Source organism: Mustela nigripes, chromosome 12 (assembly GCF_022355385.1).
Source record: "Mustela nigripes isolate SB6536 chromosome 12, MUSNIG.SB6536, whole genome shotgun sequence".
Taxonomy (NCBI): domain Eukaryota; kingdom Metazoa; phylum Chordata; class Mammalia; order Carnivora; family Mustelidae; genus Mustela; species Mustela nigripes.
Genome location: NC_081568.1, coordinates 95,393,002 through 95,415,001, shown reverse-complemented (window position 1 = coordinate 95,415,001; position 22,000 = coordinate 95,393,002). Strand labels below are relative to the sequence as shown.

Here is a 22,000-nt window from a genome sequence, read left to right as displayed (position 1 = left end):
GCTAATCTTCAGGAAGGTGTACTTATAGTTGTCATATACTCAAAAATCTGCAATGACATCCTGTTATCTTTGGCATTAAGTTATAAATTCTTCTATTTGGACTTCCAGACTATTCATCATCTGATAGCACCTTTATTTTCCAGGGCTCTCTTTCTTTCATGTATTCTACTTGTATTTCCAACTGTTTTTGCCTGTGCTGTTTTTCATCATTTGTAAGAACTTCTCTCCCTACCTCTCTGTTTACCTAACAACTTTTGTCTCCTACATAAAGCTTTCTTCAACTACTCTAGGCAAAACAGATGTTTCTTCTAATATCTCCTTGCTAATATAATCCACATCATACAGTTTACACTTAAATGCTCTATATATTTGCCTTTTGTTTCCCTGGCTGGATTCTAAACTCCTTTAGGAATGTGGGCTTGCTTTCCAAATTTATAATACCATATGCAAATGAAAGATATGATGATTATTTTTAGACCCAGAAGAGCTTCTGTGGTTTGTTGACCTATGTATTCAAGTCCCTGGAATTAATTCAGCACACAGAACTATCCCAAGTCATATGCAGCAGGCCATTGCTCTAACAGATGAATCCTAGTGTTCATGGGAGCCATTGGATCTACTCCAGTGAATTCCAGCTGAGTTATTTATCACCTCTGTACCTGCAAGTCTAATAGGTACATGTATTTCTTTTCTAGGAAACTATTTAAATGAATCTTTCTGATCAGTGCATCCAAGAACAGCACAGTGTCTTTCAAACTGATGACAACGTATAAAATAAAAGAACACACAAAGAAACCGAACTAAGAAGAAATTTCTCAGCTTGTCAATGAGATTAAATAGATTTAAAGGCAGGTTCCCCAAATAGCAAGCCTCCAAAACCCTTTTATATAAAAATTAAGATGTTTGAGAAGTCACATAGCAAGAAAGAAGACTAATTCAGTTATTTTCCGAACTGAGTTTCAATTTCTCCTCTAAGTAGCTCACAATACATATTCAGTTATTTTCGTATAAATAAGGAATACCTTCAAAGCTGCCTTTTAAGAAGAGGCAACATCTCCAGTAACCTCATAAATATGTTGACAGTTCATAGCTCTGTTAGTTCTATACCATCTCTAACTCGCATGTTCCCTACTTGTACTTCTCCTAAGTCTTGCTCATTGCTCAAAGATACTAAAGCCTACTGAGTAGAACAATCAAAAGGAGAAAGGCCACTGGTTCACTCAATCAGTGAGTGAGTGAACTCACTTCTTTTAATTCAGCTATGTAATTAACAGGTTATATATGTTATATAACATATCTATGAGAAAGACGTCTAATGGTGTCCAAACTTATAAAAACGTGAGTTAAAAACAATGCTAGGATTTTCAGGGAAAATATGAACTTTCATAAATTTCTGTAAAACAATAAAACCCGAGGGTTAGAAAGAGGTGACTTCTTTGGTGAAACTTCACTTTTGCCTTTGCTGGCAGAGGCTAAGGGGCCAAGATTATTTGCAACAAATATGCTTGTGCACATGATTCTGGAGGTCTGCATGGAAGCATTGTTTTCTCTGAAATCTGGAGTAAGAGCTATGATCTCCCAGTCACTGTAGAAAAAGGAGCCATGTGTTATGTTGCAGATGGTCAATTTCCTCTGGTCACATTCACTCTTTGTACATTTGGAAGGCAAAGAGAAGTGTGAAATGATATGACAGAACAATGATCTTTATACAGGCATAGTGGATTATTTATTTTTAAAAGGTCAGTTAGGAAAGGGTATCATGCATTGTAGAGTAATACATATGAAAATTAAAGTCGTGAACCTCTGCAGGGGATTCAGTATTGAAAAGTCACCCAAAGGCCTACAGTAAATGCTCTGTTAGCTGCTGTGGTTACAGTATGAGGTTCTCTGGTTAAAAATATGTTGCAGTTAAGTCTTCATTACGATTTCTATATCATGCCTAGATTTTAAATATACAAGCATTAAGATAATGTAAATCAGAAAAGAAACCCAAAGCCTCTGAGTTCAGATAAGCTGACTCTAAATCCTGGCTACAACTCTTACCAGATTTGTGATATTAAGTTATCTGCTCCCTCTGAGCCTTAATTTTTGTATCTGGAAAATGGAGCTAAGTCTTGATTAAATACTATGTTAAGACTTCCATTTTTCCACTTAAAAATGTCCTTTTGGGGACAAGGTTTTCCTCTGGCCTCACACAAATAAAGTAGACAATATATATGAAGAAGCATTGGTTTCCAAGCTACAGTATATTAGATAACCAAGGACAGGAACCCCAGGATATGGGAAACAAAGAAGTGAGACTTCTGGTTGCTTCAGTTTACTACCTTGAGAAAGTTTCCTGATAACAAAGCAGAGAGGAAAAACCACAGATGGTCCAGCAGAATCCCTGAGTTGAAGAGACAGAGCTGAATGCCTAGGGATACCAATGCAGCTGGAGTTCGTAAAACAGACTAGGGAGAAGAAAGAGTCACACAGAAAGCAAACTCCAGAGAATGGCACAGTCTCTACCTTCAAGTTCAGCAGAACATTAATCAGCGCACCTGTGTGATAAAAGTAATGGAGACTAGGAAAAGAATCACCCACAAGGATTAGAGAGAATGGTACTCATGGCTCACATAGAGTCGGGAACTGCTATTCTCAACAGCTAGAGGGGAAATCTTTGCAAGTCCCCATGGTACTAGGAAAGTAGTAACAAAGGTCTTGTCTCAGTAGTAGAGAATAATTACCTCTAAACTAAACATGGCTTGGTACTACATGACAAATCTTAAAAGACAGACCTGAACAGATCAAAAGGTTTCCAAATAGCTTACTGTATCCCAGAGTAAAATGCAAGAATATTTATAAAAATACTAAAATATCCAACACCTACACAAAGGTAAGGTAAAGCTCACAATCCTTAACATTCAATAAGAAATTACCAGGTACAAAATAGGAAGGTAAATATGAGAAGAAAGAGCTCAATCAAAACTGACCCATAACTGGGGAGGAGTCAAGATGGCAGAGAAGTAGCAGGCTGAGACTACTTCAGCTAGCAGGAGATCAGCTAGATAGCTTATCTAAAGATTGCAAACACCTGCAAATCCATCGGCAGATCGAAGAGAAGAACAACAGCAATTCTAGAAACAGAAAAACAACCACTTTCTGATAGGTAGGACTGGTGGAGAAATGAATCCAAAGCGACAGGAAGATAGACCCTGGGGGAGGGGCCGGCTCCCGGCAAGCGGCGGAGCAACGGAGTACAAAACCGGGACTTTTAAAAGTCTGTTCCGCTGAGGGTCATCGCTCCAGAGGCTAAACCGGGGTGAAGCCCACGTGGGGTCAGCGTGGCCTCAGGTCCCGCAGGGTCACAGAAGGATTGGGGGTGTCTGAGTGTCGCAGAGCTTGCGGGTATTGGAACGAGAAAGCCGGCTACAGAGACAGAGCCGACAGTGATCTCGCAGCTCAGGGTTACCTTGAACCGGTCGCAGGCTCGGTGAGCTCGGAGCACGGCCGGAGGTCAGGCAGACAGGAGTTACTGGGCGCTGTTCTCTGAGGGCTCACTGAGCAGTGGGACCCCGGGCTCTCGGCTCCTCCGGGCCGGAGACCAGGAGGCCGCCATTTGTATTCCCATCCTCTGGAACTCTACAGAAAGCGCTCAGGGAACAAAAGCTCCCGAAAGCAAACCTGAGCAGATTACTCAACCTGGTCCCTGGTAAGGGTGGTGCAATTCCGCCTGGGGCAAAGACAATTGAGGATCACTACACCAGACCCCTCCCCCAGAAGATCAACAAGAAATCCAGCCAAGACCAAGTTCACCTACCAAGGAGTGCAGGTTCAATACCAAGGAGAGCAGCAGAATTCCAGAGGAGGAGAAAGCAAAGCATGGAACTCATGGCTTTCTCCCTGTGATTTTTTAGACTTCCAGTTAAGGTAATTTTTGTCTTTTTCATTTTTTTTCTCTTCTTTTGATAAAATTTTATTTAACTTTTACCCTTTTCCTTTTTAACGTTTTTTAAACTAGTTTATCTAATATATATATATTTTTTTTTCTTTTTTTAACTTTTCTTTATTCGTTTTCTTTTTTTAATTCTTTTTTTTTTCCTTTCTTTCTTTTTGAACCTCTTTTTATCCACTTTCTCCCCCTGACCTCACGATTTGGGATCTCTTCTGATTTGGTTAAAGCATATTTTCCTGGGGTTGTTGCCACCCTTTTAGTATTTTACTTGCTCCTTCATATACTCTTATCTGGACAAAATGACAAGGCGGAAAAATTCACCACAAAAAAAGAACAAGAGGCAGTACCGAAGGCTAGGGACCTAATCAATACAGACATTGGTAATATGTCAGATCTAGAGTTCAGAATGACAATTCTCAAGGTTCTAGCCAGGTTCGAAAAAGGCATGGAAGATATTAGAGAAACCCTCTCGGGAGAGATAAAAGCCCTTTCTGGAGAAATAAAAGAACTATAATCTAACCAAGTTGAAATCAAAAAAGCTATTAATGAGGTACAATAAAAAATGGAGGCTCTCACTGCTAGGATAAATGAGGAAGAAGAAAGAATTAGCGATATAGAAGACCAAATGACAGAGAATAAAGAAGCTGAACAAAAGAGGGACAAACAGATACTGGACCACGAGGGGAGAATTCGAGAGATAAGTGACACCATAAGTCAAAACAACATTAGAATAATTGGGATCCCAGAAGAAGAAGAAAGAGAGAGGGGAGAAGAAGGAATACTGGAGAGAATTATTGGGGAGAATTTCCCCAATATGGCAAAGGAAACGAGCATCAAAATTCAGGCGGTTCAGAGAATGCCCCTCAAAATCAATAAGAATAGGCCCATACCCCATCACCTAATAGTAAAATTTACAAGTCTTAGTGACAAAGAGAAAATCCTGAAAGCAGCCCGGGAAAAGAAGTCTATAACCTACAATGGTAAAAATATTAGATTGGCAGCTGACTTATCCACAGAGACCTGGCAGGCCAGAAAGAGCTGGCATAATATTTTCAGAGCACTAAACGAGAAAAACATGCAGCCAAGAATACTATATCCAGCTAGGCTATCATTGAAAATAGAAGGAGAGATTAAAAGCTTCCAGGACAAACAAAAACTGAAAGAATTTGCAAACACCAAACCACCTCTACAGAAAATATTGAAAGGGGTCCTCTAAGCAAAGATAAAGCCTACAAGTGGTAGATCAGAAAGGAATAGAGACAATATACAGTAACAGTCACCTTACAGGCAATACAATGGCACTAAATTCATATCTCTCAATAGTTACCCTGAATGTTAATGCGCTAAATGCCCCAGTCAAAAGACACAGGGTATCAGAATGGATAAAAAAACAAAACCCATCTATATGTTGCCTCCAAGAAACTCATTTTAAGCCCGAAGACACCTCCAGATTTAAAGTGAGGGGGTGGAAAAGAATTTACCATGCTAATGGACATCAGAAGAAAGCAGGAGTGGCAATCCTTTTATCAGATCAATTAGATTTTAAGCCAAGGACTATAATAAGAGATGAGGAAGGACACTATATCATACTCAAAGGGTCTGTCCAACAAGAAGATCTAACAATTTTAAATATCTATGCCCCCAATGTGGGAGCAGCCAACTTTATAAACGAATTAATAACAAAATCAAAGAAACACATCAACAATAATACAATAATAGTAGGGGACTTTAACACTCCCCTCACTGAAATGGACAGATCATCCAAGCAAAAGATCAACAAGGAAATAAAGGCCTTAAACGACACACTGGAACAGATGGACATCACAGATATATTCAGAACATTTCATCCCAAAGCAACAGAATATACATTCTTCTCTAGTGCACATGGAACATTCTCCAGAATAGATAACATCCTCGGTCCTAAATCAGGACTCAACCGGTATCAAAAGATTGGGATCATTCCCTGCATATTATCAGACCACAATGCTCTGAAGCTAGAACTCAACCACAAGAGGAAGTTTGGAAAGAACCCAAATACATGGAGACTAAACAACATCCTTCTAAAGAATGAATGGGTCAACCGGGAAATTAAAGAAGAATTGAAAAAAATCATGGAAACAAATGATAATTAAAATACAACGGTTCAAAATCTGTGGGACACAACAAAGGCAGTCCTGAGAGGAAAATATATAGCGGTACAAGCCTTTCTCAAGAAATAATAAAGGTCTCAGGTACACAACCTAACCCTACACCTAAAGGAGCTGGAGAAAGAACAAGAAAGAAACCCTAAGCCCAGCAGGAGAAGAGAAATCATAAAGATCAGAGCAGAAATCAATGAAATAGAAACCAAAAAGACAATAGAGCAAATCAACGAAACTAGGAGCTGGTTCTTTGAAAGAATTAATAAAATTGATAAACCCCTGGCCAGACTTATCAAAAAGAAAAGAGAAAGGACCCAAATAAATAAAATCATGAATGAAAGAGGAGAGATTATAACTAACACCAAAGAAATACAAACTATTATAAGAACATACTATGAGCAACTCTACGCCAACAAATTTGACAATCTGGAAGAAATGGATGCATTCCTAGAAACATATAAACTACCACAACTGAACCAGGAAGAAATAGAAAGCCTGAACAGACCCATAACCAGTAAGGAGATTGAAACAGTCATTAAAAATCTCCAAACAAACAAAAGCCCAGGGCCAGACGGCTTCCCGGGGGAATTCTACCAAACATTTAAAGAAGAACTAATTCCTATTCTCCTGAAACTGTTCCAAAAAATAGAAATGGAAGGAAAACTTCCAAACTCATTTTATGAGGCCAGCATCACCTTGATTCCCAAACCAGACAAGGATCCTATCAAAAAAGAGAGCTATAGACCAATATCCTTGATGAACACAGATGCAAAAATACTCAACAAAATACTAGCCAATAGGATTCAACAGTACATTAAAAGGATTATTCACCACGACCAAGTGGGATTTATTCCAGGGCTGCAAGGTTGGTTCAACATCCGCAAATCAGTCAATGTGATACAACACATCAATAAAAGTAAGAACAAGAACCATATGATACTCTCAATAGATGCTGAAAAAGCATTTGACAAAGTACAGCATCCCTTCCTGATCAAAACTCTTCAAAGTGTAGGGATAGAGGGCACATACCTCAATATCATCAAAGCCATCTATGAAAAACCCACCGCAAATATCATTCTCAATGGAGAAAAACTGAAAGCTTTTCCGCTAAGGTCAGGAACACGGCAGGGATGTCCATTATCACCACTGCTATTCAACATACGACTAGAGGTCCTAGCCTCAGCAATCAGACAACAAAAGGAAATTAAAGGCATCCAAATCGGCAAAGAAGAAGTCAAATTATCACTCTTCGCAGATGATATGCACTATATGTGGAAAACCCAAAAGACTCCACTCCAAAACTGCTAGAACTTATACAGGAATTCAGTAAAGTGTCAGGATATAAAATCAATGCACAGAAATCAGTTGCATTTCTCTACACCAACAGCAAGACAGAAGAAAGAGAAATTAAGGAGTCAATCCCATTTACAATTGCATCCAAAACCATAAGATACCTAGGAATAAACCTAACCAAAGAGGCACAGAATCTATACTCAGAAAACTATAAAGTACTCATGAAAGAAATTGAGGAAGACACAAAAAATGGAAAAATGTTCCATGCTCCTGGATTGGAAGAATAAATATTGTGACAATGACTATACTACCTAAAGCAATCTACACACTTAATGCAATTCCTATCAAAGTACCATCCATCTTTTTCAAAGAAATGGAACAAATAATTCTAAAATTTATATGGAACCAGAAAAGACCTCTAATAGCCAAAGGGATATTGAAAAAGAAAGCCAAAGTTGGTGGCATCACAATTCCGGACTTCAAGCTCTATTACAAAGCTGTCATCTTCAAGACAGCATGGTACTGGCACAAAAACAGACACATAGATCAATGGAACAGAATAGAGAGCCCAGAAATAGACTCTCAACTCTATGGTCAACTAATCTTCGACAAAGCAGGAAAGAATGTCCAATGGAAAAAAGACAGCCTCTTCAATAAATGGTGTTGGGAAAATTGGACAGCCACATGCAGAAAAATGAAATTGGACCATTTCCTTACACCACACACAAAAATAGACTCAAAGTGGATGAAGGACCTCAATGTGCGAAAGGAATCCATCAAAATCCTTGAGGAGAACACAGGCAGCAACCTCTTCGACCTCAGCCGCAGCAACATCAACCTAGGAACATCGCCAAAGGCAAGGGAAGCAAGGACAAAAAGGAACTATTGGGATTTCATCAAGATCAAAAGCTTTTGCACAGCAAAGGAAACAGTTAACAAAATCAAAAGACAACTGACAGAATGGGAGAAGATATTTGCAAACAACATATCAGATAAAGGACTAGTGTCCAAAATCTATAAAGAACTTAGCAAACTCAACACCCAAAGAACAAATAATCCAATCAAGAAATGGGCAGAGGACATGAACAGACATTTCTGCAAAGAAGACATCCAGATGGCCAACAGACACATGAAAAAGTGCTCCATATAACTTGGCATCAGGGAAATACAAATCAAAACCACAATGAGATATCACCTCACACCAGTCAGAATGGCTAAAATCAACAAGTCAGGAAATGACAGATGCTGGCGCGGATGGGGAGAAAGGGGAACCCTCCTACACTGTTGGTGGGATTGCAAGCTGGTGCAACCACTCTGGAAAACAGCATGGAGGTTCCTCAAAATGTTGAAAATAGAACTGCCCTATGACCCGGCAATTGCACTACTGGGTATTTACCCTAAAGATACAAACATAGTGATCCAAAGGGGCACGTGCACCCGAATGTTTATAGCAGCAATGTCCACAATAGCCAAATTATAGAAAGAACCTAGATGTCCATCAACAGATGAATGGATCAAGAAGATGTGGTGTATATACACAATGGAATACTATGCAGCCATCAAAAGAAATGAAATCTTGCCATTTGCGACAACATGGATGGAACTAGAGCGTATCATGCTTAGTGAAATCAGTCAATCAGAGAAAGACAACTATCATATGATCTCCCTGATATGAGGAAGTGGTGATGCAACATGGGGGCTTAAGTGGGTAGGAGAAGAATCAGTGAAACAAGATGGGATTGGAAGAGAGACAAACCATAAGTGACCTTAATCTCACAAAACAAACTGAGGGTTGCTGGGGTGGTATTATGGACATTGGGGAGGGTATGTGCTTTGGTGAGTGCTGTAAAGTGTGTAAACCTGGCGATTCACAGACCTGTACCCCTGGGGATAAAAATATATGTTTATAAAAAATAAAAAAATTAAAAAATTAAAAAAATTTAAAAAAAACTGACCCATAACTGACAGAAATGTTAGAATTAGCAGACAAGGAAAGGAGAAGGGAGTTGAGGGAAAATGGAAGGGGAGGTGAACCATGAGAGACTATGCACTCAGAAAAACAATCTGAGGGTTTTGAAGGGGCGGGGGGTGAGAAGTTGGGGGAACCAGGTGGTGGGTATTAGAGAGGGCACGGATTGCATGGAACACTGGGTGTAGTGCAAAAACAATGAATACTGTTACGCTGAAAAGAAATAAAAAATTAAAGAAAAAAGAATTAGCAGACAAGCACTTTCAAATGCTTACTAGAACTATATTCCACATGTTCAAAAGATTAAGTTGAGAACAGAAATATAAAAAATACCCAGATAAAATTTTTGAAGATCAAACTAAAATGTTCAAAATGAAAAAAATAAACTGAATGGCATAAACTTCAGATTAGACATGGCAGAAGAAAAGAAGAGTGGATTAAAGACATAGTAATGGATACTGTTCAAAATTCAATACAAAGATAAAATAATCCAAAAAAGTGAAAAGAATACCAGTGACCTGTGGAACAACTCCAATTGGCCTAATTCGTGTATAAGTAAAATTGCAAAAAAGGGGATGATAGATAAATATTTAACAATATAATGGCAGAATTTCCCTCCAAATTTAATAAAAACTATAAACCCATATATATAAGAAGTTACACAAAACCCAGTACACACACACAAAATGAAAAGAAAAAAAAAAAAAAAGACTACACTAGGGCACACCGTAATAAAATTGCTCAAAAACAGTGATGAAGAGAAAATCTTAAAAGTAACCAGAGGAAATGGATGTGCTACATATAAAGGAATAAAGACAAGAAATATAGCAGATTTTTTTTAAAGTAAGAAACAATGCAAAAATATAGTGACCAACATGTCAAAGAAAAAAAGTGTTAAGCTAAAACTTTATGCTTCGGAAAAATATCTTTCAAACTAACATAAAGGCAGAAAAGTTTTTTCAGACATAAAAAGCTGAGAGATTTCATCAGCAGCAAAATTACATGAAAAGACGTTCTCTAGGCAGAAGGAAAATGACAACACAATGGAAATATGCACCTACACAAAGGACTGAAGAGTGCCAAAGTGGGAGCAACATGAGTGAGTATATAAGATTATTTATTTGTGATTTAAATAACTTCAATAGCTAACTGACTTTTGAGACAAAAAATAGTAATGTAGAACTGGGTTTATAACAGAAAAAAGATATTAAAGCTCACCAATACTACCAAGGCTAAGTAGGGGGAGTTTGAAGTATAGTATTGTAGCCTTCTTAAAATATGTATGAAGCTGCGCAATATCCCTTAAAGATAGACCATGGTAAGTTAACAATGCACACTCCAAACCTCAAAGCAACCGCTAAATTAACAAAACGAAGAGGTGGGGCTAATAAATAAAAAAAGTAAATAAAATGGAATCATAAAAAAATACTCAGTTGAGCAGAAAAAAAGGGAGGGTGAAAGAGAAAAGAGAAAAAAGAGAACAAAGAATGAAAGGTATAAATTCAAATTCTGATGACAGAATTATACCTAGCTACATCAGTAATCACATTTAATGGAGATGTTCTTAATATTCTAATTATATTGAGGCAGTAAGTGTCAGACTGGACAAAAAAAGTAAGACCCAAATATTTTCAGGCTTTTTTTTTTTTTTTCCTAGATTGGCAAGCTGCTTTTAAAATTCTTATGGATATATAAGAGACCTACTACAATTGTCAAAACAATTCTAAAAAACAAAACAAAACAAAACAAAACAAAGTTGGAGAATAACACCACTTATTTTCAGATTCATCATAAAACTTCATTAATCAAGTGAAGCCTAGGTGGCTTGGTCAGTTGAGGGACTGACTCTTGGTTTCGACTCAGGTCATGATCTCAGGCTCATGAGACTGAGCCCCATGTCAGGCTCCATGCTCAGCAGGGAGTCTGCTTCAGATTCTCTCTCCCTTTACCTCTCTGTCTACCCTTACCCCCTCACATGTGGTCTCTATCTCATATAAGTAGATCTTAAAAAAAAAAAATACAAACTTCATTAAACAAGACTGGGTGGCACAGAGAAAGACAAATATATCAATGTAACAGCATAGAATCCAGAAATAGACCCACACATACATGGATAACTGTGTGCTTTTTTATGTATATATAGAGAGAGTACACAGGGTTGGGGGAGGTCAGAGAGAGGGAGAGAATCCCAAGTAGGCTCCACACCCAGCACAGAGCCAGAAGCAGGGCTCGATCCCAGAACTCTGAGATCCTGACCTGAGCCAAAATCCAGAGTCTGTCTGACTGAGTGTCGCGGCTGGAGTGACAAACTGACCAGGGTCGAGAGGGTAAGAGGATGGTGAAAAGAAATTAAGAGACAACGAGATGGGGGCAGGAGGAGCACCAAGGAGGATGTCCAATAGTGCCAATTTTATTCAAGGCTGTGAGGCATTATACAGCTAAGAGAAACAATCATTAGAAAGTATCTATTTCTAGCTGATTACTAAAGAGTTTGTAACATGCACAGAAAACCCTTCAAGCTTTCCCATTATCTATTTCCCAAGCACCAATAGCAGACCTTCTAGCGCCAGATGTACTGACTTCAAGGCCGCTCAAGACATAGTTTGTGTAAGCACAGCAAAGTCTTACAGTGGTGTCGTCTATGGCCCGTGCAAGGACAGCAATTATACCTCTCTCTGACCCCCGCCAAATCGTCTCTATCTGACTAGCAAACGTGTGGGAAGTCACTTAGGCGAGCGCACAACACGTAGCACAGACCCTTTCTTAATGCTACTCGACCTAAGCCTTTTGTTCGGCTATTCTGCCTTGAAAGGAGGCACAAGTCAGGGCCTGGTTTGGTCCTCGTCTCAAGCCTTATCGTGGCCTCCCACGAAAAATACTTCTCCTCAAAGGTACAAAGGTAATTCAATGGAGAAAGGATATCTTTTCAACAAGTGGTGATGGGAAAACTGCATATCCGTATGTTATGAATAAAATTTGAATATTTTGTTTTATATAAAAAACTCAGAATCAATCATAGGCTAAATGTAAAACTAAATAATAAAAAAGACCTCTTATAGAAGAAAGCAAGGAGGAAATACTCGTGACCTTCAGTTGGTCGAAGATTGCTTAGCTGTGACACCAAAAGTGTGACCCATCATACTGATAAATAAAACTTTAGGAAATGTACAAATTTGAGCTTTTTGATAGATACTCTCAGGAAAATAAAAATAAGAGATTGGAAGAAAAATCTTTCAAATCATATATTTGATAAGGGATTCATATCTAGATTATATAAAGAATTTTCAAAACTCAATAATAAGAGAACAAGTTGTCTGGTTTTGTAAAAATTGACCAAAAAATCTCAACAGATACTACAGAGAAGATATATACATGGCAGATAAGCACACAAAAAAGTGTTTAGCATCATTAGTTATAAGAGAAATGCAAATTTAAACCACAACGAGATACTATGACACACCTATTAAGATGCCTAAAACACCAGACCAAGTGTTGGTGAGAAATGGGAGAAGTTGGGAGCTCTCATGCAGTGCTCTTGGGAACGTAAATGTGCAGCCAGTTGGGAAGGGAATATATGAACATTTCTTAAAAAGTTAAACATGTATCATTCCACCCCTAAGTAGTTAGAAGATAAATGAAAGCATATGTCATATAAAGGCTTACACAGATGTATTCATAGCCCCAAACTGGAAACAAATCAAATATGCATCAAAACCACTGGTGACATATTGACCGGGGGTGGGGGGGAGAGACATGATATCAAAGTCCTGGAAAGTAGTTGTGTTGGTTGGGAGGAAGAGATAGGTCTGAGAACCAGGAGTCTTGAGTTGTAACTCAGATAAACAACTTCACTTTTCTGGATCTCAGTTTCTTTGTCTGTTCAATAAAGCAAAAGCATTTATTTTTACTCTAAAGAGTTTCTCATTCCCTCACTCAAAAAAAAAAAAAAAGATTAAAGAGAATAAGACAGAGATATTATAAAAAGGATAATGGAGTCTGTTCAATTCTGTTACTGTTCCATTAGCTATTCCAGAGAATCTTCTTGCTATGAAATAAAAGTAATCAGATCTGACTGGAAAAGGACTTTTACTCTACAAGGAATAAGGACCCCACTGCTTATTCCTGACCTCTGAACTACAGAACCCAAAGTGTAAACCCAGAATCTAATTCTCTAGGGTTGTTCTGTTTTGTTTTGTTTGGCAACTCCAATAGAGATCTGTACCCACAAGTTTTGTGGATATTTGTTTTTTTCTCCTCCATGTTTTTTCCCCCTCTTCCAAGTTTCAAGATTATTTCTATATCTTACAGCATTAGGAAACAAAATTATATAAGAAAACAAGTTTATCTGTTCTTTAGTCTGTCTAACCCCAAGAACACTTGTATGGGACAAAATCTACAGAAGAATATAAATCTTCAAGGTCATAGGATGCCAGCTGTATAGTCAAGATTTCTTCATTTCACAAGGTGGCTAGAATCAAATCAAACTTGTCATGGTTTTAGGAGCAGAAATGGCCATCCAGAAAGTTTTATTCCCATAGAATAATTTACAGGCTAGCTAAAATTTGGACAGTGTCCAAGTCTTTAGGACATATAAAGAAGTATTTTAATCCAGAAGAATTTATTTTCTAATGCAAGGGTTAACAGGAGTAATTTCAGCTATGCCTAAGAGAGTGGTTACATTTGGAAACTTCATTCAAACAATTGTATATATACCTTTCTATGTATCAACACATGTAGTGGGAATAAGGATGATTCTGATGTAGTTCATGCCTTTTCCCTCTGCAATCTTCTGTGGTCTTTTGTGAAATGTCTTCACACTGAAGAAATTCCCTGTTTCTCTTTTGCTATCAAAAATAAAGTCCTTTAACATGGCCATAATCCCCTGTAAACATTCAGATTTACAATCACACCCACACACACCCAGGTCTTTTCTGACAGCTTGCAAATATCCTTGTTCTCCTTTGCATGCAGTCTTCACAATTACAAAGCCGAAATTTCTTTGGCCTTTCCTCTCATGTTTATATAGCTCAGCTTTTCAAAGGGTTTTAAAAAATTCTTTAGGCACACCTAAGAAAAATATGCATTTCTTTTCATTACCTGGGTAAAGGCCAAGTTTTTTTAATCCCCATTTACCAAGAAAACAGTGCTCTCAAGTGTGCTTTGTATCAGCAAATTGAAGGTGCACTTGATAGAGATTTATTTTTCTACTTCAAAAAGGCCCCTATCATCTTCCCATTTTCTTCTGCCTGTGTTGCACGCAGTCATTTATTAACCACAAAAAGAGCTATTCCCGTATTCTTATTTTACTACTGCATCTCTGGCTCCTATCGGGTGTCTGATAGAACACACACAACCTATAACTTACCCCCATAGCCTTAGTCTTTATAAGCTGTGGAGGGGCATACTAAATTAATAAAGATTTCCTACTTTGCAGGGACAGTTTGTTCCTAAAAACACTTTATGTAATGTCTTAGTTTGGATTCCCCAGAGGCAGACCCTGAGTTGAGGATTTGTGTGCAGGTGATTTATGAAAGATATGCGAGAGAAACTTGTAAGGGAATGCAGGAAGCAGAGTAGGGAAGGGGAAAGAGCCCAGCAGGAGTGTGACTCTAGGCAAAGTCTCCTGGTTGCTTCAAGTTCATCCTGTAAGGGGTCACTTGAGAGTATGATATGTCTTAAACCTCCAAGTTTTTCTCCTATGGGGGCACGGGGGCTGGACCACTGGTTAAGGATGGTTTAGGAAGATAGAAAACCCCAAGCACGTCCAGATCTCTGAAAATCCCAAAGAAGAGACTCCAGATGTCCCAGGGAGTCCCTCAAAAAAAGTAACAAAGCTGGTATTAGGAACAAAAGCACACAGAAGCCTGGGGAGGGACACACACACACACAGACACACACACACACACACACACACGCATGCACATATAATCACTGGATCATTGGGCAGCTTTTGACAGCAAGGACGAATTTTCTGACTGGGAATAATGATAGAAATTTCCACAGAGACAATATGACCTGCCAGGCACAAGGCGAGGTGCTCTATATTCATTATCTGGTTCTCTCCTAACAGATGGCCAATGAGTTGGGTAGTATCTTTATCCCCACTTTGCAGAAAGGAAACAGAGATGAGAAAGGTTAAGACATGTGCCCAGGACTCACAGATGCAAAGCAGTTGAATGGGAGGGACTGCAAGGTAGGACTGTTTGACTTCAAGCTGAGCCGTATCAGTTTGTTAACTAGCTGGAAAAGCAGCGCCTTCTTGTATGGAAACACGCTGGAAAGAGAAGTAAAAACCACAGCAGCTTAAATGCAGAAGGGTACTAGCTAATTATCCACTTGAATCAGAGGACTCCCAAGCTAGTTAATTAGCCCCTTTCCCAGACAATGTGGTTTACACACAGCAGTTAGGTGGAGCCCCCCACCCCCTTTTATCAACATGCTCCCTATTACTGCCTGTAGTCAAGCATAATGCGAAACTCTCTGTAGCCTCAATTACATCATAGCTTAGGCTTGATTAGTACCAACATTTGCATCAGGGAATCGGTGTCCAAAAGTAGGCTTCAGAGGGCTGCCAGACCTTGACAACTAGAGTCACCACAGCAAGAGAGTGTCTTTTCCCATAGCACAAGGCATGGCTTACGAGATTTCACATCAAGTGTTTATCACCCATGCATTACACTGGGATGATGAATTGGTTCTGTCCTCTCTCATACGGTGACTCTGAGAGATTGGTAGTGACTTCCTGAAACACTGTTGCACAGAAACCTGGAGCTGTATTGCAGGCTCTGTGGGAAGGACCTCCAAGGTTAACTGGTACAGTTCCTGCTGATGGCTGATGTTAGACAGGGTTGGGGAGGGATGGGCAACATCATGGCCGCACTGGAGGAAGCAGTGTTTCCCAAGCCTTCCTAATACAAGAACCATAGAGGACTTGCTAAAAAACCCAGATTGTCAAGTCTGGGACAAATCCTCAGCATCTGCAGGACAGGTACCTTGGAAATGGCATTTTTAACAACTGCCCCAGAAGAGTAAGTTTCCCAGGTAAGTCTGGGAAACACTGGGATCAGCATTCTCTATCCTGTCTACATTTCCAGGATTTATGGATTAAATTTTTTAAATTCTCATGGTTAAACTTTATCTGAATTGACCAGCCCCTTTTATAGTCCTATGTACATGCATACACGTCTGTTCACACATGTGGGTGCAGATGCACATGTATGTGACAAGGATGGGTTTTTCTACTATTCAGTTAACCCAAGAAGCAGAGATGGGATCTTCCCTTCTGTATCACCACACCTCTCCCAGGGTTACAGAGCTCACACCTTTTGAATGTGGCAGGAAATTAAAAGCATACTGAGCAGTTCACAGAGGCTCTGTAAATTCTCAAACGAGAGGCAGACATCCTTCAGTTGAATGATCATGGCAGGACACACACTAGAAGCAGCCCATGGAATGCCCTTTGGTCACCATGCCAAGAATAGCCACCTCCCCTGCAGAACCAACATGTGTTCCCAGCCCAAAGGCCAAAAGTGTATGGACAACCGGATCACCTTCCATGTGGTCCCTGTTTCTGACCACTACTAGTTACTGGCATTCTCTTTTTCTTAACAGTTTCCTGTCTACTTGACTCCCCCACCTCTACCCGACCCACTGATTCCCTGACTGACCTCGTCCAAGGTACAACCTTATGATCTCAACTTGTCTTTTCAGCAGATACACCTCATCTATATTGTTTTGTTTTCCTTCTCTCTGACTCTGTGTGTGTGTGTGTGTGTGTGTGTGTGTATGTGTGTTATATGTGTCATGAGCTCCTATATCCTCTCCTGCCCTCACGGCCTTTCTTCTGATTTTCCTGACATGCAAGGAATGAAAAAGAAAATAACAAATTTTACTGTTTATTTTTTCTCTTCCTGCCCTAATAATTATAGCTTTTCTGAGCTATAAATGTACCTGGCTCTACCTGATGTTATCATCAGGAAATGCAGGAGAAGCAGAAATAGACAATTTATTTGGCCAATTATCGATTTCATGGTCTTATCTTGCTCTTTCTCTACTAGAATGTAAGCTCCCTGAGAATAGAAACTCTGCCTGTTTTGGGTCTTTTTTGTTGTTTGTTTGTTTGTTTGTTTGTTTTTTGTAGTGATCATTTCAGTGCTTGGTGTATGGGACACCTGTGTTAATACATCTTTGTGGAATTAATGCATGAATGACCACATTTCCAGTCCTGACTTCTCAGGTGCCATTTTGATATTCACAACTTCCCTAATTTCTCAAGGGACAGCTCAAGTCCCCCCTCCTCCAAGAAGATACTCTTCTGAGTATCCTTGATTTGCTCTCACTCCTGTGGCATTTTCATCTGAATCTTACAACATCTCCTTGTTTGTTATTTCAATAATTGGCAGCTTATTTGTTTAAGACAAATGATGTTTTCAACCACTTTACAACTAATACTGTAGTGAACGTCTTTCAAGTTCTTAGAAAACCTTCAAAGCAGACTGATGGTAACACTCCAAAGTCTAATTCAAGAAAAGTAAGTTGGGTCAAAACAATGCTCTCTGGGTACACAATTCTTTGACTCTTTGACTTGTCATTATTCTCTTATTTTTAATGTGTGCCATATTTCCTCCTCGTTTCCTTCATGAACAAAGGATTATGTGTTTTCCTCTACAGAGATGAGCGTGGCTCAAGGCACGTAGTAAATTCCCACTGATTACTTGATTGATTTTAAAGACACTAGGGTTATTTCAGAGACTCTAATGTTCTTTCCATGGACAGCTCTGTGGCAAATGTGTCCTTCCTAATTCACAAGAGGGCCCTTCTGGTCTTGGTTGTGTTTTCAATATTTTGTGGACAATAAAAGAAAATGTATAGGACTATAAACACATGTGCTTTCCCATTCTCCATTAGGACAGAGATGATAATTAAAGTCCACAAAAATGATTAATTAAACCTTAAGGGGGTGTGTTTATTTCTTGTGAAGTGTTACTTTTGACTAAGAATTAATGTTCTTTTTCCTTTTCCAAGCTTTGTCTCCATTCAAAGCTGCCTTTGTAATTTTCTGCCAGCAAGTGAAGGAAAAAGGGTATTTTTTGCCACAACATTTGTCTCCATTTCAGCAATGAAAACATGAATGTTCTAAAGGCACTGACAGCGCAGCTCCAACCTGAGGACGTGATTTTTCTCACAACTAGTCTTTCATCAGGAAAAGATGAAACACTGTTGGGATTTTATACTAAATTCCAATAAACTGTAGCATCATTGAATGAAAAGAAGCAAAAGATAATGTGAAAAATAGAAGAGAGCATCCTTAAACATTGAAGCCTGTACTTATGACAGAACAAGGCCTCGATTCTTTAATCCGAGATCCAGTGGTGCTGGCTGGGAATGAAATGAGAATTATTAGTAAGACACGAAGCCCACGTGCAGCTTCCCTTCACCACAAGTCCCTTAACTTAGCATTTTATATTCTCAAACGCTCGTGTTCTTCCCTGGAAAAGCAAATACATGTACATTTTTAAGTGGTTTCTCTACAATTATAAAGCCATTTGAGTAACGGAACAGTATTTTAATTGAGGATGTTTAGATGTCCTTCAGCAAAGATTAAAAAAGGACTCATGGACATTAAAAGCAGTAGCTTTTAAGCATGAGTATTTTTGCAATTTTCTGAGAGTTTCTTTTAAAAATTTTTACAAGAATAATATAGTTCTTGGCTTAAAAATAGTTTACAGGGAAGGATCATTTTGTAGGAATGTTCTAGGCTGGAAAACTTCATACATTTGGTGGACATGTTACCTCAAGTGAGATGAATTTTATAAGTATTTCAATTCTCCTGAGATTTGGACAATTTCTGGGTGACTAACACTGGAGGAGAGTGCATGAGACTAGAAAGAAAGCATCGTTCGTGACAATATGCTCTTCACATTGAGGCTGACCTTTTGATTCTTTTGCCTATTGGGGACTTCAGCCAGATTTTAATTGGAGAGTATTTTTTATATCCTCCACTCATCAGCCAACTAACAGAAATAACCCGGGGCCACAGAAAACAAAAAAACAAAAAAATATCATTATCTTTTGGGCAATCTGGATAAAGTGAAAAATGAGAGACAAGAGCCAATGACAGACTAGAGGCTTTACATACTGTGGTTGCAGAAACCCTTATTCAGACTCAGGATCACACAGAAAATTACAGATAATGTGCTGCAGAAAGGATTCCTTGTCTCCCCCCCCACCCCCGCCAAGGGGGAAAAAATTCACTGCAATGATTTTTCTGATTAATAGTAAAAAATGGCTGAAGGGTAAAAAAGAGGAAAAAAAATACCATTATACTGATCCAAAACAAAGTCATAATACCCAGTTTCTTGGGAAAAAAGAGATTCTAGTCCCTTCATTTTACCATAGACTGAAAAAAAAAAGTACAAAAAAAAAAAGAAAAAACACTTAAAAGGTTTCCAGTGTTCTTAGCCATTAAACCGGAAGTAATTATACTAACAATGAAAATAAGCACTGAACAGAGGCAGGCCACAGGGTTAAGACGCTGACAGCGTTAGTGTGAAGTGACATTCAGTAAGAAATAGGTCTAGGGGAGCCTGGGTGGTTCAGTTGGTTAAGCGTCCAACTCTTGATTTCAGCTCAGGTCATGATTTGAGGGCTGTGAGGAGTCTCACACCAGACTCTAACTGGGCATGGAGGTTGCTTAAGATTCTCTCTCTTCCTTTGCCCCGCTCCCACCTTTTCTAAAAAAAAAAAAAGTCTAATGGGTACTGACTCTAAAAGATACTTTGTAATGGTGTCTTGTTCCTTATCTCTGTTTTTGTTTTATACTCACCCTTATCTATTTCTTTCACCAGTGCATGTGTGGTCATAGTAGAGAAGTGTGGGCCATTTGGATGGTATATGAGTTAGCTAACCAGCTTAGCTTCTGGAACAAAGCCCCCAAGATACCAATGGCTTACATAGGATAGAGTGAATTTCCCTTTCCTAGAATAGTCTCTGTAGCTGTGATGGTTGTCAGGGACCGTACTCCTGATGTTTTCCTCTGCCAATCTCAACCTCTAGCTTCCACTGTGTCCTTTAAAACAGCTACTCCACTTTACTGCCTTCATCAAAGAAAGGTCCTATTCTTTTGTTTAAGGGCAGGTTTCAAACTCTTTACATATCATTTTGGTTCACAGTCATGTGGCTAGAGTTCAGTCACGTGACTACACCCAGCTAGTACAGGCTGGAAGGGAGGTTTTGGAACTGGAAGCAATGTACATCTGGTAGAACTTCATGGGTCTCTTATTTTCCACTTATGGTCCTTCAGCGTTTCACCTGGCTTTCAGGACTCTTAGTATTTTAGGGACAAAAGGTACTTCCAGGGACTACTTTATATACCTTCCTAAGAGTTGAGGGTGCTTCCCATCTATTTATTAGTCATCACCAGGAAGTACTTTCTACTTAGGCTGTTACTTGCTCATGCTTGTCAGTTGCTCCTGGATAGATGGATACCTGGGACATTATTTCATTTTTCCTTATTATCACAATTATAATAATACTCAAGTTCTACTAAATTCAGAGTCTAAATTGACCTTAAGAGTCTTCAGTTTTTGGATTTGCTATTTGAGCACGTGTGTGTGAAAGAAGGTTTATTTTATTCAAGGATGGGGATGGGCTTGACAGGGGTGGGGTACACTTGGTAATTTGAAAGAACTAGAAAAGTTGGAAAAATATTTTGAATGTTTGAAGATATCATAGAGAAAACCACCAGTGAAAATGCTGGAGCTGTGTTTTAAGAGAGGGAGAAAGCTGCAAGGTAAAGCACTTTGGGTTTTTTCCCCATTTTAGCACTTTAAAATGTCCTTCTGTCACCTTCCGGCTACATTGTTTCTAATAAGATACTAGTAGGTTTTTAAAGAGCATTTATCCCTAAATGCTTTTCTCTGGCTGCCTTTAAGATTTTTCTATTTATTTTTAGCCATTTGATCATGATGTGCCTAGGTGTGGTTGTCTTTGTGTTCATTCTGCTGGCAATTTCTAACCTTTTTTTAAAAGTTTTTGTTTTGTTGTTGTTAGTTCGTTTTACAATTTTATTTATTTATTTGCGAGAGGGAGAGCGGGTGGAGTGGCAGAGAGAGAAGCACTGAGCAGGGAGCCCCATGCAGGGCTTGATTCCAAAACCTTGGAATCATGACCTGAGCCAATGGCAGATGCTTAACTGACTAAGCCACCCAGAAGTCTCTGAGTTTTTAAAATCTTTTAAAAATGCAGGTTATGGGGCACCTGGGTGGCTCAGTGGGTTAAAACCTCTGCCTTCAGCTCAGGTCATGATCCCAGGGTCCTGGGATCGCGCCCCGCATCGGGCTCTCTGCTCAGCAGGGAGCCTGCTTATCTTCTTCTCTCTCTGCCTGCCTCTCTGCCTACTTGTGATCTCTCTGTCAAATAAATAAATAAAATATTTAAAAAAAAAACTTAAAAAAATGCAGGTTATGATTATCACCAAATTTGGAAAATTTTTAGTCATTATTTCTTCTTCTTTTTTTTTTTCCTGCCCCAATCTCTCTCTCCTTTCCTTGATACATATGTTTACTTCCTGTACCATAGGACACTAAGACCATATTTGTTATTTTCACTTTTTTTTTCTCTATGTGTCTAAATTTGGATAGTTTCTATTGACCTATTTTCAGA

At 38.9% G+C, this 22,000-nt stretch overlaps 2 long non-coding RNA genes across 6 annotated transcripts in view; one reads left to right on the top strand and one right to left on the bottom strand.

The window, feature by feature from the left end:
- Nucleotides 1–3,944, bottom strand: part of LOC132027936 (uncharacterized) — a 42,443-nt gene extending 38,499 nt beyond the window's left edge. For both annotated transcript variants that reach the window (XR_009407264.1, XR_009407263.1), the window contains exon 1: nt 3,452–3,944. This is a non-coding gene — a long non-coding RNA (uncharacterized LOC132027936). The remainder of the gene's footprint in view (nt 1–3,451) is intronic.
- LOC132027935 (uncharacterized) overlaps nt 1–22,000 on the top strand; it is an 86,944-nt gene that overhangs the window by 41,223 nt on the left and 23,721 nt on the right. For 2 of the 4 annotated variants that reach the window (XR_009407259.1, XR_009407260.1), the window contains one exon: nt 696–1,152. The exons of the other annotated variants lie outside the window; for them this stretch is intronic. This is a non-coding gene — a long non-coding RNA (uncharacterized LOC132027935). Of the gene's footprint in view, nt 1–695; nt 1,153–22,000 lie in introns of those variants that run through there. 4 annotated transcript variants of the gene reach the window in all.